At 39.3% G+C, this 16,913-nt stretch overlaps 2 long non-coding RNA genes across 2 annotated transcripts; one reads left to right on the top strand and one right to left on the bottom strand.

The window, feature by feature from the left end:
* Positions 1-216: 216 nt before the first annotated feature.
* On the bottom strand, positions 217-1,212 carry LOC145554878 (uncharacterized). The gene is made up of 2 exons (XR_014090918.1): positions 708-1,212; positions 217-609 (listed from the first exon to the last, which is right to left on the bottom strand). It is a non-coding gene; the product is annotated as an uncharacterized LOC145554878 (long non-coding RNA).
* Positions 1,213-1,218: 6 nt separating this feature from the next.
* Positions 1,219-5,034, top strand: LOC145554879 (uncharacterized). The gene is made up of 2 exons (XR_014090919.1): positions 1,219-4,244; positions 4,744-5,034. It is a non-coding gene; the product is annotated as an uncharacterized LOC145554879 (long non-coding RNA).
* The last annotated feature ends 11,879 nt before the right edge of the window (positions 5,035-16,913 follow it).

Below are 16,913 nucleotides of genomic sequence, written 5' to 3'. Positions count from 1 at the left end.
ATTGTGCATCATCTGATTAGTAAACATGTTCTTTTTTTTAAAGGCTGCTCCTTGAAGCTTTTTCTTTTTTGCTAAGCCAATAGAGCATCAATATATCAATAACATCTGTTATTTATTTAACCAAATTACCCTCTTTTGTAGGGTTTATCATATTTATCAATGCGTTTTTGGCAGTTTTGAGGAGAAGTTTGATACAACTAAATTTATTAAATGATATAAATGCTCAGGTTAGACCTTTCTGCATGACTTGGTTAAATAACCTATTGCTTCAAATTATAGCAAGAGACAGAGAGGCAGCAATCAAACAATCCGTTCCATGTTTTAAGAAACACTGTTTGGTCAAATCTATTTGACACGTGATGTCATTGTTAATTTTAATGTATTCAATTCAGAATATTCAGTATTAACTCCAGAAGTATCTGTTACCACACATTAGAAAACATTTCATGTAAAAAGTCTGTTTTAAAGCAAACAACAAGTAAAAGTTTCAGCCATTAAACAAGGAGCATTTTTAACGACACTTTAGCATTTTTGCCTGTTTCCCTGCATGAGGACATACGGGCTCCATGTTGTCACATTTTGTAGATGCGCCACCAGGTTTGTCCCAACCTGATGGAGAAAGAAGACAGAAAAAACAGGCTATTAGTGATGCACTTATTTAAATAGCAAACAATTTGAGCCTGATTCAGAGATGAAGGTTGACTTACAGGCTGGATATCAATGAAACCTTCTGAACTTCCAGGTTGAAGGTCTGAAAGTCTCCCAAATGTGTAAAGTGGAGCAGGGAGGAGTACTGGCAGCAGCTCCAGGGCTACATCATCTTGTCTGTCTGGCAAACATAAGCTTGTGTTAAAAAGGTAGGGTTTAGGGTTAGGGTTATATATATACATATATATATATATATATTTTATTTTATTTTATTTTTCTTTGTTTGTTTGTCATAGTACCCCCAAGAATTTAAAACTACTTTCACCCCTGCATATATGAAAAGCAAAAGCCTCGCTCCATTCTTTGCTTCACTCAGTGTCACCCTTAAATGTGCCGCGAGTGAAAAATTTGTATTTTTTACATATTTGTTAAAACTGTCACCGTGTCGTTACAGTATGTTACGAGTCAGAAACTCTGTGAAATGATCAATCTCCTCCACCTTCTCCCTGAGCTACTATCTAGAGAAACTCTCGTCTCCAAAGGTTTCCCCAACCAAAAACAAACCAGTCAATCACATGTACTCTCTGCTCAACGTGCTAATGATAAAGAGACAACTTACTGCTTATTTACCGTCATCGGTGGCCGTCCTAACTAACCCGAGCACTCATGACAAGCTGTGCTAGCTGCAAAGTAACAGAGAGGAAGGGTGGGAGGTTGAGCAGCGTCACATGGAGTGGTGATTAACAGCACTAAGGCCCACCTGCTGGATCTGATTGGTTGTTTCTAGATAGCACTGGAAGAAGGTTGATTTTTTTTTTTTTTTAGAGATTATCTGTCTCATGCCATTCTGTCACAACATATTGACAGTTTCAACAAACATCTAAAAAATATATATATATATATTTTTATAAAAGTTACACAAAGCAGATTTGTGCTGAGTGAAGCCCAGCGCTGGACAGTGACTGACTCGATGTATTAACTGTATCTCTGTCCCAAAAGGAGTTTATATTTTACACTGCATCATTGGACATTACATGTTTTTTTATACACAAATAATAATCTCCTCATTCCTTAAGAGTGAATGAATTAGTAGCAATCAGATCTGGTTGAACCTGGAACCAGAGGTATCGGGGCTGTGCTGACAAAAACACAACAGCGTTGTTCTTTCCACATGTCCAAAGCCACTGCATGAGAAATGACTCTCTGTGGACGCTTTCATTCAGAGTATATAAGTGTTCTTTTATGGTATATTACATTTTTAGACCAATGTAACGGGTATCAATAAAGTGCCTGGGATCTTTAAAGGATCAAATGCTTGAAGTTTGCCATGCAGAGGCAACATTTTAAAGGGCATTCAACCAATATATTTCTTACTACGACCTACTGAGCCGTCCTCATGAAAAGCAAATATGAGATGGTAGCTCCATATCTTCCGTCCCACCAAAGACGACTCGGAATCCCCTTTTGTGCTCAAGTGTTCTCAGCACCATCCTTCCCTTTAAGCGGGTTAAGATGTTTTCTTTTTGCTGTTGCTTGGTTATTTTACTCTTTTACAACACTTTCTATCTCTTTGTTCTCTTAATTTCCCTCCTCCTGCAGAGTCATAGATGGTTTAGTGTATTTTTTGTTGTTGTTGTCCCCGTCTCATTTGACTCATCGTTTTCCTGCCTTCAGGGAACAAGACACTCTTCTGTTGTATATCCAACAATAATATCCATCAGCTACTGGACCTTCCCTACACAACCGACAAACCCTGCATATTGAAACTATGACTCTTCTAAATGTTACAGGGCATATTTTACTAAGTTGCAGCTGCCAAAGCCCCTCTTGTACTTGCTTTACTCTGTCTTAATCTGACCTGCACTCTATTTCCCCAAAGTCGGCAACAGATTATATTAAATATGTGAAATGCAGACCTGCCAGATAAATCTCAACCAATCAAACTGGGCTTGCTCGGACTCCGATGTTTACATGTGTATGTGCATGCGAATTGGAGGTGAAGTGGTGCAGATTTTTACCGAAGTGATAAAAGTCACATAAGACACAAGATTGATGTTGTAGGGATTAGATGCTGGCCTATCCAGGAGCCTCGTAGCGTAAGAGAAAACAACATAAAATACGCCTGAAAGGAATGAAGTGAAACATGGCATGCATGTAGCGTTGTAATATAACAAACTTCACAAATGTGCGCGCGCACACGCACGCACGCACACACACACACACGCATGCACGCACACACACACACACGCACGCACACACACGCACACACACACACACACATGCACAGTGTCTACTTTCCCGGAGCTCTACAGGATGTAATGTGCTGGTGTTCCAGCTTTTTGCTTCCATTAATCAATTCTCCCTCTGGGTAGCTGCCTTGCACATTCAAAGCAATTTAAAGGAAACTCTAACCTTCACCCACCTCTCTCCAAAAGGGTAATATTGGTCAATTTGCATGATTTTACATCTTTTTTCTAACGAGTGAGGGTAAGTGTGGCCACGCTGGGCTTCTCGGTTACATCTGAGCAAGTTTTAATGTTGCAGCTGCTAAATTGAAGCTGTGGGGGCATTCCAGTGGAGCAAAAAAAAAAAAAAGTCTACAAGGCTGTAAAAAGACACTTTTCTTTATTTTTCGTCTCATGTAGCAGCAGAATTTCCCTGCTGATTACATTATGTCTACAGCCTGCCTTTATGGTCAAACAGAGTCTGGTGTAAATAAAAAAACAACAACAAATGAGTTGCCCATAAACTGTGTTAGAGACCCAGATACATATTTTGTAAAATGACCTATTGCCTCTAAAGAAATGCACCACTCACCACCAAAAACAACCAATCAGAGACGGGAGGAGGGTCTTAGCACCGTCTATCAATCTCATGTACTCAATGTGCTAATGGCGGAGAAACCACTGTTACAGGAAAACTGTTTATCAGTCATCATCGGTGGCCATGCTAACTAGCCTCATCATTCATGACAGTCTATGCCTCAGAAAAAACAAGACTAAGTAACTTCTTGATTCAACGGGGCTGCAATCAGATATGAATGTGAGGGGATGAATTATACCAAAATGTGGTTACAAAGAGTTAAATCATGAATTAACATTAAAGGTAATTACATTTCCCTCGTCAACTCTCTTCAATTGAAGAAATAATCATTCAAAAGTTGCGTTTAGTTTGATGATCTGAACCATTTAAGTATCTCCAAGTGGGTAATTAACCCAGTGTATTTAATACATGTTTTTGTATGTCTTGTTAGAAACAACATGAGTCTAACCTCCTGTGGGTTTTCTCAGTTCTGTTTGTAATATAAGTTTAACCCAAGTTCTTTTTTAAAAATTTTTTTATTGTATATATTTTTTCCCACTTAATGTATCATTGGTCATCAAGTCTTGTTTTTTCCCATGTTCCGTGAACGCACCGTTTTGCTGCACACGGTACTTCTTGTCTATACAGGAAGCAAGCATTTTCCCACGGTCGGGAGAGCAGAACGGCCTTTAAATTAAAAAGATTTGAGCGATTCAGTCATCATTTTGAAGCAAAACAGTCCAGCGACGTGTAAATGACACTCCGAGTAGATTAAGTTTATGAAGAATCTCCTGGTAAGTTGGTACGTTTGTATACCAATGTGGGTTTGTGCCGTTTCTCTTTTCTGTGTGAACATGGTGCCGATTGGAGTTTGTTGGTAGTTAAAAAAAACCAAACAAAAAAAACAGTCAGAATATGCTCTTTGTGTGAAATGTGAAAGCTATGAGCTGATTATGAGCTGTGAGTTGTATTAGCCGTGTTGAATTGTAAGCTAGCGCAGCCACGTGGTTGTGAGTTTTCTGAGTGTCGCTGTAAACCGACTTGAGTTCAACATGTCTACCTTTCATGGGTGATTGTGCTCTGGATGACTATTATTAATGTTTTTTGACTAAAACATATTGTTAACTGGCTAGTGACTTTGATATGTGAAACTTGAAAAGATATTTTCTAAGAGATGGTTCATTTATTGAATTGTTTTCTTTTGTAAATGCAAGTGTAACATAAGGGTAATTAATTTAAGCAGAATCATTATTTTATTTTAGGAATTAATAGCTGCTTGCGCGTTATGTACAGGCTGATTTTCTGTTGATGGAATCTGAAGCCGAGATGCCTGAGGACTGGATGCTGGAGGTTTCGACCCAAGACGTTCCACACCACAGCCAGCTGATCCCAGGAGGATGGAAGGACTTGAAAGGCTTTTTTTTTCTCTGACAGAATTTGCCAATTTTTTTGTTATTTTACTAGAGATATCAAACATTTTATGGGCTACTCTCCTTTCGTCAGGCCTGATTCCATGAAATAGCTGATTCATTAAAAATCAAGTATTTAGAGTAATTCTACTCTACATACGCCAGGACAAATGAATTTTAAGTGAGTTCAGTGGACGTTACAGGAACTAAACTGAGTTCAATGGGTGAGGGAACCTGATTGAATCGAATGTATTGTCTTTTGGGGGAGAGTTTAAAAGGTTAAATTCTTCCAATATACTGTATTCTTTACTTAAAAACTATAGGTGTGTTTTATTGTGGTTATAGTTTTTTTCTCTCCTTTGAACTTTATACAGTTGCCATTGCCAAGCCTAAGAGAAGTGACCCTAATTGCATAGACCTGGATTGGTTGATCCAACAGATTGGGCCATGAGATATTTAGGTATATTGGGCTACTCAATTCACAAAGGGTTACATAAGTATATTAAAGGTAACAAGATCGATTGTTGCTATTCCCTCTTCGTCTTTCCCTCGCCGATAAAGCACAGCCATTAATCAAAATCTAATTAAAGACAAAGAATTAAATGATAAAGATTTAAACGTGATAAACAATTTTTCTCCCTCTCCACTCTGACACTCTGGAAACCCCAAGACACTTCGTTCTGAATGAGATAATTATGAGTGCATTAATTAAAACCGACAAACTGCATCTCCTTTTTATATTGAGCCAATTAAACTGTTTTGCCATTTCTCTTAGCAGTCATTAAAATCTGATCCCAATGACAAATTCTCCAACCTTCTTTTACACGGTTCAGTTTATACACTGTTCATTACATCACACTAGAGTTTTTGTTCCACTGCCCTCTTCCTCGCATTCGGCTCCGTCTGCCATCCATCCAGTGAAAACTCCTCGTTTATGAAGCCGTTGCCACCATACCCAGTGGTTTGTTCGTAAACGCCCGATAAACCTCCAGAGTGAATGAAGGTTTCTCCTTTGTTATGTAGCATAGAGTGATGCAGCTCTACCCATACCAAACCCTTTGCTGCCCTTTTTTGAAGGTTTTTTTTTCTGGCTCTAATGGTGATCAAACACCCTTCCGCCACTACCACGCCCCATATCCGCCTTTTTAACAACAGTATGAACAGCTCTTTTCACCCTAAAGAAAGTCCGATTTGAGCCTCTTTCATAAACCAGATGTATCTGAATGTGTTCAGATTGCCTGCAGTCTGAACGGCCATGTCGCATTTAGTCTGACTTTCACCTCATCGACGTGAGACAAGCGCCATAATTCTGCACCATAAAAAGCCAGAACTGACGTAAGCAATGGCTGAAAAAAATAATTATGAATTTACAAAAGACGTCTGCTCCACCAAAGCGCACCACATCACAATCCCACCTCTCTTGGGTCTGACTTCACGTCCAGACAGACTGCAGATGCTACAGTCAACGCCAAGGTCATTGCTATTAGTTGTGCTTTCTTCGTATTACCTTCCTTTATCTTATGACTTTGTGACAATCCTAGTGGCTCCCATTTTGCTGAATACATTTTAATATTGATCCACAGACGGCAGCATCCATTTTTACTTTAGTAAACAGTGCACCAAAACCATCTGCCCCCACCCCCCCCCCCCCGCTGGAGAGCTGAAGAGCTGCGTGACGTCAGTACTCTTCATCAGCGCAGGCAGGTTTCTTTGGGGATGCAAGCCGTTCACACAGAAGTCTGATTGAGGTCACATCATTCAGTGATATGAACAATCACCCCCAAAAAAATTTGATTTAGGCAAAACTAAAAAATGTTTAAATAAAATCAAGACCTGCTGTGCAAATACACCCTAAATAAACACCAGTTGCAATGAAGGTAAAACTGTGTGTATTAAGGTAGTAAGCTATTAGCTGTCTGTTTTAATAAAGCAACTAGACGTACACTTTATTTTTTTGGTTAATGCTGTCAGACTTTAATATTTTCACTGATGGCAAGAGCAGTTCATGTCTGCTTTTACATATTCAGCATCTTTTATTATGTTTTCATTCCAGTCGCTCCATTAGCCTAAAACTGGCTGAAAAAGATCTCTCTACGTACATGACAAGTGTAATCAACAGGTTATTTAAAACTAATGGAATAACTTAGACTAAATTTTACATGGCGCAGCAACCATCCCAGCAGCTGATGGAGAGAAAACATGTTGACCCTCTCTGACAGAAATATCCACATTGCCTCCGGCTTGTAAAGTCAGAAGCACTCAAGCACTTTAAAAAAAAGCAGCTGTCAGGAGTCATTCTGTTGCTGCTTATAAGAAAAAAAAAAAATGTCAGGATGTGATGGAGTCGTCTATCTGAGTCCTAGTGTGTCGAGCCTCTGCCAGTCATTTCAGTGGGGTGTCTCTCATATCTGTCGTCTAACTATGTCAGCAGAGCAGCCAAGATGCAGCCAGCAGGGTTAATGATGAGCAGGGGGGACAGATGGTTTTGGTTGTCATCTTCAGTAATGGGTGCCAGCATTAATGCCTCTGTCACTGAACTTTTGCTGATGGACAGACAATCTCAGACAACCACGGTGACGCTGCTATGGGCTGGTAATACCCTCTGTGCAATATAACAGTTTGCTTTACACACTGTTCAGCTTTTAGGTCAATGGTGTGGATGGACACGGATTATCCAAGCTACCAATCGTTAATCCAGAATGACTTTTGGAGCGGTTGAAATTATATTTGAACACTCTAAATTCTAAAGCATTGTTGCTGTTACATAACAAGAAGTCGAAATGTAACGTGGCGATTCTGGTTCTACAGAGCTCCTCTTCCTTCTCCCACTGCTCACACTGCTAAGTAGAAACAACCAATCAGAGGCATAAGGAGGGTTTTAGCGCTGTCAATCACTCTTGTGTAAGCTCTTGCTTGCCCCCCTTGCTCTCTGCTATGCTACTGCTTTGTCCTGGCAGCAGAGCTGGTTGTGAATGCTAAGGCTGGTTAGCATAACCACCGGTGACTATGGATAAACAGTTTTCCTGGAATGGCAATTTGTGTCTTCCTGTAACTTGGCACGTTTAGCAGGACGCATGATTGACAGCGCTAAGACCTTCCTCCTGGCTCTGACTGGTTGTTTTTGGTCAGTGGGTGCATTTTTTCAGACTGGGAGGAGGTGGAGCTTGATCTTTTCACAAATACTGTCTTACATCATGCTGTCATGACAGTGAAAGTTTTAACAAATCCATTAAAAAAAAAAGTTTTTTTACTTAAGTTACATACTGCAGCTTTAAAACTGAAAGTGAAACTGACCCACCGACCTGCTTTCAGATTAAATCAGCTAATTATTATCTCACAACTGACGGTGTCCGATAGAGCGTTGACATTTCTGTCAAATATGGTCAGCTAACCTTAAATGTGAAAAGAAGCAAACCAGGACAGTGGTGTCATGGTGCAGATAATGTGTAGCCCTCTTCGGCGGCTCCCCATTTTTTCCTAGTTTAGCTTGAAAACTACTTAAAGTCACCCTTTTTTATTATTTGTCAAGAGACTCTATGAAACTTTATCAGTCATTTATGGCATGTTCTCTTGGGTGTTAGTGAAAAAGACTGCAGCAAAATGAACAAAGTATACATTTGAGTCGGCCTGGAAGAGAAAAAGAGCTGCACTTGTACGGCTTGATACCATAATGAGACAGAAGTGATTCCTCACGTAGAGACTTGGCTGCTTTTTAATTGACTTAATCACATTATTACTGTACAAAGACAAAAGATGAATGTCCTCTTATCTTTGAGGAACAAAAGTAACAAGGCTGCCACAGAAGACGTGCTGAATCGTAATGGAGGAACGGTTCCGTTGATAGAGTTTAGAGGTCCGCGGGGAAGCTTTATCTTCAAACATATTCAGCTGCAAAAGCACTTTCATCTCCTTGATATCAAAGAAAACTTTCTTTTTTTATTTCCAGGGCATGCTTAGCATTGGGATGTCAAGAGACCACATGTTGGGGTGATTCACTTGAGCAAAACAATCTGATGTACTAAAAATAATTTCAATACTGTCTTACACAGCCAGGGCTTTAAAACAAATGCTTTATAAAGTCCACGTGTATTAATCAAGGTATGTTTGACTATGCAAAAGTATTCATAGCCCTTGAACTTTTTCACATTTTGTTGCATTAAAACCTAAGCGTCAGTGTATATTGTCGGGATTTGTGTTAGGGATCAAGACAAAGTAGTTAAGTGTAAGTAAAATAATGCACAGCACTTAGTGAAATTTGCTCAAAGGCATTTGTAAGACTAACAAAGGGCAATTTCTTTTTCAAGTTTTGTCATAGATTCTCAATTGGATTTAAATCCTTCCATTACTATTCTAACACATAAATACGCCTTGACTGACTGTGTTTTTATGGTCCAAATTTGTTGAATGCATAACTAATAATTGCCTTTAAACATATTTTCTCTGCAGGTCCTCCAGAGTTACTATGGGATTTCTGGGATGCTTCTCTAAACAATTTGTACTAAAAAGTAGCTTTGTTGGATGGACATTTTCTGGCAACTTTGCAGTTTATCTTTTATTGATGACGGATGACAAAAATGTTCAGAGCTTGAGAATTTGTTTTAGAAGTTAAACTGTTTTAAACTTTCACAAAACTTTCTCCCTGACCGGTTGCACTGGACTTTATTAAAGTGTGTCAAAGTAAAATGGATTAATAACAGCTTACCAAAGTTTTTGGAATTTGATAGATAAAAAGTCTAAAAACCATTTTTTTTTCAGTTGTTTTGTGTTGGTAGAAATCAGTAAAATCCCAATAAAACATTAAGGGTTGTTGCTGTAACAAGACAAAATGTGGGGAAGTTTTGAAACGTTCCTTTCCTCCCTCAGCTTAATGCAGTAGTTGCAAAGTTTTATAAGAAATGCTACAAAGTGGAAAAAGTCCTTCAGTGGTGGCGATAAAGGGAATTTATAGAACCACAAAGTCGTTAGCAGTCACCTTCTGGTTCCCGTAAATGTCTGCATAAATTTTCAGTGCAACCATTGAAAATGTTAAAATACTTCATTCTGGAAGTGGATTCAGTCGTGGGCTGCTAGATTCAACAATGTAAAAAAAAAAGAAGAAAAGCAACCGTATTGATGCATCCGCCCAATCAGTGGAATTTACTGATGTTCCTTTTCTTAGACTCAAGATTTACAACCAAGGGAGTCATGCTGATTGATTGTTTGCTAGAGTAAAAAGAAACTGTGCCAACGGTTGGAGCTCAGAAAATTGCAGTGGGACAAATCTCCTCCAATCTTAGCGACACATTTATCAACAGGCACTTTGTATTACACCGCCTCCCGTGTTTAGTGGGTGGATTAAACAATGATATCTTTCTGACTGAACTCCAAACCTAATCCTCATCCATCAGACTCAATGACACAGACAGGTATCTGCCATTCCAGCTTCAAGTCCATCAGACCATCAGTGCAGCTTAAAATGATGGAGCAGCAGATAAACCAGCAGTGGATGAAGCTAATATTACACCTGTTTGGACAGAGATCAAGACTAGTGCTTTGTAATGAGCAATTTCCTCATGGGTTTAAGAGCTTTTTTTTTTTTTTGCTCTGCACCCTATTGTTCACAGGCTTTACTCAGATGTCTTATGTGATAACTGGGTACAGCTGACTAAGGGGGAGACTGGGAGTACGTGACGGGAATATGGGAATTCAAGGACACGACTGCCTCAGATTTTTCCAGTTGCTCCCTTTATTTGATGGCTGCTCAGTGTTCTCTGACAGAGGGGCAAGTCTTTTATGTACCATCTGAGATATAACTTCAGACAGGCAAATTATCGCACGCTCGCACAGAACTGCACACAGGTATTGCGTAAACAAAAACTGCAAAGCATAACCCGCAGGCGGATTGTGTGATCTGAATGAACACTCCTAACAGGATGCTTGCTCACACTCAGAACAAAACGCTTTTGTTAGGCATCCAGTTGAGCTAATAAGAATTCTGTCTGATTCAGTTTTCACCTTTTGTTCTGGTTGCAGTGAATTAGCATCATAAGTGAGACTGACAGAGATGCAGTACAGTGAGAAGTGATAAAGGTGTTCCTTAAGAGATTGTCAAAGAACGTTTATCCGGTTCGAGATGCCAGTTTTGACCTGTTTTTTTTTTTTTTCCTGATCTTAGGCTCGGTCTTGTTCGACAAATTGGGTCAAGACCGGTTCGAGACTTAATAGCGTTTGTCAAAATTATAAAAACTTAACTCACTTTTATTTACACCGGCAAAAGCACAACAAACTGTGAATTAAAAGCAACCATCTCAGAAAAAGTGCTGTGTTATTATTGCTAATGATCACCAAATCTTGTTGCATGTGAATGTCTACAGCTTCTGATCCTCGGATTTAAGAGATTTTTGTCAATCCCACAGATTGTATTGGTTCCAGTGGTTTTGGGAATTCCCCCTGTGAGGCAAGTTGCATGCATGGACTAATAATATTATTATTTAAATGCGTAATAATGTATTGATATGTCCAGGATATGTGTTTTTGGGAACATCTGATACTCTGATGAATTGCTTTTATCCAGATGATCACATAAAAGCAGTTTTTTTTTTTAGTTTATCATACAACTATTGCCCAATGCAAGTTGATTAATTCAGTTTAGTGAATGTGTCTCGATGTATGTCTGCTTTTAACAACTTAAATAGTTTATGACAGACTATTGAGAATAGGATCACATCAAAAACAACACAGATACTTCAGTTACAGGACTGTTTCACAAGATCCTCTACATTTTCTCATGTTTTGACCCACATTGCATGTTTTTCACTAGGCTAGAATGCATACAAAGATAGAAGTGACTGCAAATCTAGCGAGGCGAAAAAATAGCACCATAGCAGCCCCTAAAAGACTTTAAACATAGCAACAAAAACTAAAGGAATGTTTGTGAGAGAATTAAAGGAAAAAAAAAACACTTGCTTTTCTTCACAACTCTTGTGGTTTTATGTTGAGATTGGGTTGCACCACAGATTGCAGAATTGGGATCAGCTTGGAAAGAAACCCAGCTTCCTCCGCTTTGCAGTCCATCAATATTTGTGGGCATTAAAACCAAATCAATGTCTCTCGAGTGGGAAATAATCCCTGTGGCCTTGTGCTTTGACGGAGCGCCACCACCTTTCATTATTTAACATCAATTTTCCATGGAGAGAATGAAAGGGCCACAATCAGATTACTGACAGGTACGCTCCATCAGATAACAGCATCAACTCCAAAAAAAGAAAAAAAGAGGGACCCAGCTGCTGGTTTTAGATCAGCTTCTTATCCATAACCTTTTACATTGTTTCTGGGACAGTGTGTGTGTATTTATTGAACAGCTTATTGACATTTTTTCATGAAATGTTGCACTGTTGCAAGTTGTTTGTATGCCTTCCGGATGTGTGTTGGTTTTCTAAAGATATTATTCAATTGAGAGGGGTTTTTTTTTTCCACCAACAAATATATGGTAACAGTCAGCCCTCTAGAGGGCTACCACTCTGGGACAGCTCATACTCTTGAAAGAAAACATAACATACTTTTTTTTTTTTTTTTTCAGTTGCACAACGAATAACTTTTCTGTTATTACTTATTTTCATGTTTTGCCTATTGGGAATTTACACCTCTCTGAGTAATGAAGTGTGAAACCTGTAAAAAATAAAAATCATGTTCTACGGTAGGCATCTCATTCAGGAATTCTACTCTGTGCATTTTTTAAAGGAATAAGACAATAAGAAGCTTTCATCTCTCCTTTAAAATCTAAAAACTTCAAACTGCTCCAACTCGAACTGGAATATGAAATGAGGCGAGACTGTCTCAAACCTGAACAAATTTCCTATTGATTCAAAGTTCTTCAGAACATGGCTTTGAATTTGTAAAGCTGTTGCTCTTGTGCAAACAAAGCGTGATTATTCAAAAAGATGCTAATGCGGACACTTTGTGGGGACAGGTACATTTAGCCACGAAGACGCACAGCAATCCGACAAATGGAGTTTTGACAGAAGTTCAGTCTGGAAGACTCTAGTCGCACCTGCCTCATCAATCAGCGCCTCTCTCTCTGCAACCTGGACCTATCGGCGCCGGTCCAAGCCTCGCTCCAGCCAATCATCGTTTGGGCTCCAGTTCAAAAGGAGCTTCACCCATGGCCTCCTCTGCTCACCAGCTGCAATTGACCCACCTCCGCCCCATCGCCACCTTCCGCTCCCGGCTCAGGCCTCATCCTCCTCCGACCGCCGCCACCAGTACAGGCGCCGGGGGGGTCTACATTCCTATGCTGCATCAGGAATGTTCATCGAGCTTATCGAAGTCCAGCTCGACGTCCCCGGCCGGGGCCTGAACGACTTTGTTTATTTTCATGTTCATTTTGTCATTAAACTCTTTTAATCGCTTCCTTTCTCCGTTTGAGTCTCTCCAGATTGAACTGCAGTTTCTGCACGAGCGTGAAACTAGATCTAAAGTCAGCTTGATTAATTTGACCAAAAAAAAAAAAAAAGCTCAGGAGTAACATTTACATTTCTTCAACGTTACCACACAGTCATAATCATTCTCCTGTCGTCTGCGGAGGACAGCCTGACCAGGACTGACCTGCAGATTGGAGCCATCCCTCTCCCAATCCCTCCTATTAGATCTACACCCCGAGGCCTATCCTAATCAAAGCAGTGGTGGATTTCATCTGGCGCTGGGCTGACACCTCATAGATTAAACCCTTTATCTCTCTTTCACAAATTCATCTGCTGCATTTTTGGTCTCCTCCTTTTCTCATTTCTCCCCAGAGTTCCAATTACTCTTTTCTGGCTAAGTGTCAACAAAAGAACCAAATGCACTGGTTCTGATGGAAGCCAAGGCTCCTTCTGTGGAACAGAGAACATTACAACGTATAAACCGCTTTATTTCAATTTAATGACACATTAACTTAAACAAGAATTTTATTATAGACTATTAAAATGTTATATGCGTCGAGTAAAGCCGGAGGGAGATGATGTTGAGTTTATGAAATAAAACTCATAATGGCTTTTCAGTACCCTCCCAAGCTATTAAAAACAGATATTTCCCTAAAGAGCTGTTCTGCCAGCTTCGGCTCTAATAAAAAAAAAAAGTAAAAAAAAAAAAGCACAACTTCACCCATGCAAAGATAAGGGAGGTGTGGAGCTGATATAGATTAGTGTCGACAGTCCATCAGGTCTGCAGAGGACTCGAGCAGAAGTGTTTAAAAGCCTTGAGAAATGCTTTCAGTCGTTATCTAAAGGGAGGGTGAGCCCATTGAGTGCCATTGGCTCTGGCAGAAAATCAGTGTTCACTGAGCCTCTACAGCACCCCCTCCCAATAACGGAATACAATAAGGAACAAAAGCTGCTCCATAAAATCTGAACGGGATCCATTTTTCCTCCCCCATGTTGGGTTTTGCAATGAAAGTCAACAGGTGTAGCTGGAGCGAAGGAGCAGCACACAGTAAAAGGGAGAAGAGGCGAACGGTGACGTTATTGAGATCCACTGCCGCATAAGTGTAAAGAAAAGTTTGCAAGCTTCCAGACGACTCCCCAAAGACGGACTTTATGATACAATCTTCTCAGACATCAAATAATGAGAATGTCTTTTTCAATTTATTCCTCTTTTTAAATCCCCAGAAACATTTTTTTTATTTTTTACTGTTACTACATCGCTACAGTTTTTATGTTTAACAGGAGAAGGCATTGCCTGGTTTGGCTCAGCACATCACAGTAAGAGAAATTAATAAAAGGGAATATGAAGAATAGCTTAAATAGCTGGTGACAACACGGGCAATGGCAAGTTTCCAAAAACTGGGCAACTTGGCAAAACGCATGAGGCACAATGAATGCAAACACATATTACGTTTTGTTGTGGAAAAACTTTGCAATCATGAATTATTTTCCATACGCTTCCACAACTTAGTCGCTTTGCCGCGTGTCATCTCAATAAGGTTTCTATTTGAGATTAGGGAAAATTTGAACTATATTAACTGGCATGAATTTTCCTGCAAGGAACATGTAATATGCACTTATTGAGAGGGACGCCACTTATCTGAAGTACGTAGGAGTTGAACTTGATGTGAACCCGTTACGGTAATATACCTCTGACAAGCCTCAGGATTCTAGCAACAAAAACAGTTTTGCATTCCTTTATCTTATTCAAAAATGGAGGATAAGTTCAGTTAAAAATGCCATACACATATCCTGCATATGTTCTGCAACAATATGTTTTTTTTTATCAACAAACGTTCAATTCACTCAGCCTTTTCTTCAGTTTCAGATTTGATGTGCCATTAGTAGCCATTTATCTCAGTGATCATTGCTGACATCAGTGTTTGATGATCCAAACATGTCCCCGGTGCTGCTGTGGTGTTTTGGTGACATTTTCCATTTAAGTGCTCTAAAACTGCCTGAGGAGACGAGTTCAAGGGTGCAGAGTAGGTGTTAGATAAGTGAAATCTTTTATGCAAAGAGAAACAGGCTAAAGGTCAATCTCTTTTTTTTTTTTAGGTGAGTGCATACATTTTTATGGATAGGGTTTGATTCGTACAAATAGATTTATAACTTGTTTTGGTATTTTATAATAGAAATAACTCAAAGCTAGTTTTTTAAGTGCAATATTTACAAAAAAGTACTCCGTACTGTAACTCAGCAGTAGGTACCCTCTAAGTGCTTACAGGTACCAAACAAGTAATCCTTTGGCATCTACTGGGCAGAGTGTAGAAAGTAGAACCTCATAAAAACCACATGCATGTGTAGGTAACGGCAGCTCAGTTTCTTCTGAGTACCCCATAGATGGTGCATAGTTACTTAGGAGTGTCATAGATACTCAGTTAAATTCTTGAAAACATTTATTTGTGGCATAAACTTTGAAAAAAAAAACTAGACAAAACATTTTTGCAAATCTTCAACCCAATAATCCTTACCAGTTTAAACAATCTTCTTGTCTGCATGTTATTCAACACTCTGTCCGTTTAGCCATAATTCAAAACACTTTGTAGTGTAATTATCAAAGGTGCATATTTACATACATTTGGGAATAACACAATTTACATACATATTACGCTGTAAGAAAACGTCTTACAATGCAGATGTATTGTAGTACAATGAAAATGCATTGTTGTTTTTATGTTTGCATAAGAATTGATAACAATATATGCAATATAAACATGGTGTAAGAAGGTGCTAATGTAACGTAATAACAGTAAATTGTACCATATGTAAAGTATATCAGAACAATGCCATTTTTCCATTATACCTTGAGACAGCTGTAGTTTTCTTTTGCCTGTGTGGCAGCTTTATGCTTCCACAGGTTTCACAGCAGAAACGGCTCGTAACCCCTGGAGACACTCCAGTGGAGCAGCTGGGCCCCTGGGGGATGATGCCAGCTGCTGTTCCAGTCTGCTGCCAGCAGCATCATCCACACCTTTCACCTGTTGAAACTGTATATGTCAAAGGATGGTTTATTAAAGCCATTAAACCAGCTATCATAATAAATGACGTTGCCGGCTTCTGCTGATTCTTTGACTAAAACCTAAATGAGTGAACCACTATAATACTTTTATTGCTTTGTGCTGGTAATCCTGGTTCCACGTGAAAGGCATCTTATCATGCTCCTGTTTATCCACCCCTAAACCTTACCCCTAGTGTTTCCTCACTTGTTGGAAATGTGGACCTTAGAATTAATGAACAGCCAAAGGAATAATAGATTTATGCAAAGTGGATACTTCCTTATAGGGTTTTTCATTCTTAGCAGAACTGCATTCTCAAGCATATTACATCAGGAATGAAAATGTGTTGTCTTTCAGAACAGCATAATCTAAACTAATGAGCCTTGACTTTGGCACCACTGATGCGCAGTAAAGAAGGTCTATCTACGATTCCCTCTACGGACAAAACATGTCGGCTTTATTGCTCACCTGACTGCTACAGAAGGACGTCTGCCTTCAAACATCAACTTTCACAGTTCCTGGAAGAGTTTATAGAGCTACATAAAAGGATAAAGAAAGGGAAACTTTTATCAGACCTGGTGCAGGTTGGTTATCTTGGTATATAGATAATATGGGCA

This window comes from Poecilia reticulata, chromosome 14, assembly GCF_904066995.2.
Source record: "Poecilia reticulata chromosome 14, P_reticulata-male-v2, whole genome shotgun sequence".
In the NCBI taxonomy this organism is placed as follows: domain Eukaryota; kingdom Metazoa; phylum Chordata; class Actinopteri; order Cyprinodontiformes; family Poeciliidae; genus Poecilia; species Poecilia reticulata.
Note: the sequence above shows the minus strand (reverse complement) of the source record. Positions and strands in the feature narration are given on the sequence as shown.